At 44.0% G+C, this 2267-nt stretch overlaps 1 protein-coding gene across 1 annotated transcript in view; it reads right to left on the reverse strand.

Annotated features, from left to right (window-relative positions):
- cavin4a (caveolae associated protein 4a) overlaps nt 1–2267 on the reverse strand; it is a 9765-nt gene that overhangs the window by 1050 nt on the left and 6448 nt on the right. The gene's annotated exons all lie outside the window — the stretch shown is intronic.

Below are 2267 nucleotides of genomic sequence, written 5' to 3' on the forward strand. Positions count from 1 at the left end.
TGAGATTAACTGAGAAATTTGAGATTAACTGAGAAACTTGAGATTAACTGAGAAACCTGAGATGGTGGAAAAATGTTTTCAATATATTTCATGGATTGTGTCAAATATGCATCTACAGGCTTCTTGGCCGTGCTAAGAAACTTTAATAATAAAATGAAACTAGCAGTGTTTTCTCACCTGACATTCCAGTAGAATCAGTTTAAACCTTCATCACCTGCTCCACCTCCAGCTACTGTGGTTCTGAGTCAAACCAACCTGTTCCCCTCCTGGCCTGTGGGGGCGCTGCACCAAGAACCACTGAAGGAAACGACACGAAAACCTCTGAAGACACTGAGAGCAACTTCCTGCTTCACCACATGGAAACAAGATGGAGGATTTTAGCGGTTGGAGGATTTCTCTTTAGGCTAAAGACCAGGAGCCATTTCTGCTGCTAGCGCTAGGCTAACAGGTTAGCTTTGGTTGGATTTACCCAGAATGCAATGTGCTGCAGTTGGAGGATTTCTCTTTAGGCTAAAGACCAGGAGCCATTTCTGCTGCTAGCGCTAAGCTAGCATGTTAGCTTTGGTTGGATTTACCCAGAATGCCCTGTGCTGTAGTCCACTTCCTGCTTTTGGAGCGGTCTCCCCGCTTGACGTTCACATACTGTATGCATTCAACTTCAACCAAACTGAGGCCGAGGTTTCTGGACGGACCAGATTTCACTTTCTGGTCCTCATCGGAGTTTGATGACACATTCACATCTTCCCAAAGGATCCGGACTTTCCAGGCAAACGGACTGCAGTCCGATTAAAGTGGGCTGGACAGAGCTGGTGTGAATGCAGTTTAACAAACATCGACTTTAATTCCTGATGAAATACAACATTTCCAAAAACCTAAGAACACGTTTCTGATTAAAAATATAACAAGCATTTGTCAAAAGGTAATAAAAATACATGTTTTAAATTATTATTTAGTATTATTTTAGGGTTTGATTTTCATTTGGACAGGGGTGTAAATACTTTTGGACAACAATAAGTGGATAAAGAATCTTTGAAATAAACGTCTTGTACCTGAAAGTGTCTCTATTTAATAAAACATCCTCTAGTGTGGCATGTTTTAGTGAGATGGTTTATATTTTACAGCTTCATTCACAGAAAAGAAGAAAGAAATGCTGCAAAGGAGCCAAATTAAAGTGAAAACCTGGAGTGAATAGTAACTTTAAACATCTCCATTAAATGTCAAGATTAAGACCAATTCATCTGAAATATTCCTGCTTCTTCCATCTGAACCTCCTCTCTTATCATGCATCACACTGGCTCCATCTCAGCGGACGGCTCAGTTGTCCAAGTGCAGATGAAACCGATCTGTTCTCTCCATTACGGATAAATTTACTCTGCTGCTTATTAAACCCAAGCAGCTCAGACAGAAACATTATATTCCTCAGAGATGCTGTCAGACCTGCAGCCCCTTGTTTCTGTCTGAAAACACAGCCGTCATCATGGGATCACGTTTCCCTATTTTTACATATGAGAAGGTCACAGAGAGACGACCAAACAGTGAGAGAAGAGGCGCCGTAACAAGCTCCCATCTGCTGCTCCTCTCAGGATTAATGGCCCAGGTATTTATAATTCCCTCAGAAATAATCCGACTGCAGAGGCGCTAACAGTGCACGTTAACCTCAGCAGGTATCCATCCTTTCATTTAAACATCTGAAAACCAGGTTTTACCGTTTAAGAGCAGCAGAATGATCATGTTTTCCTGGGCGAACAGAAAGTGCAGCAGGAAATTTCCCCCGCTGCGCCACACAGATGACTTTGGCTGCGGGAGCGAGTTAATCAGGCTGAAGCTGCGGCCACCTGCAATGATCACACTCATTAATCACGGAGGCGTCGTCACAACGAGCCCGAAAACGGTGAATGACACAATAATTACACCGGCTGGGAATGTGGGTCAGAGAATGTATTAATAACCCGAGAGGTGATGAAGGAAAGAGACAGGAAGTTCAGAGGCGGCGATTATCGGAGCACACAGAGAGCTACGGGACAAAAACATGACGTTATAGAGCGACGCCACGGAGAGACGATACGGAGAGACGATACGGAGACATGATACGGGGAGACGATACGGAGAGATGATACGGAGAGATGATACGGGGAGACGATACGGAGAGACGATACGGAGAGATGATACGGGGAGACGATACGGAGAGATGATACGGAGAGACGATATGGAGAGATGATACGGGGAGACGTTATGGAGAGACGATATGGATAGACGATACGGAGAGA

This window comes from Poecilia reticulata, linkage group LG17 (genome assembly GCF_000633615.1).
Source record: "Poecilia reticulata strain Guanapo linkage group LG17, Guppy_female_1.0+MT, whole genome shotgun sequence".
NCBI classification, from domain to species: domain Eukaryota; kingdom Metazoa; phylum Chordata; class Actinopteri; order Cyprinodontiformes; family Poeciliidae; genus Poecilia; species Poecilia reticulata.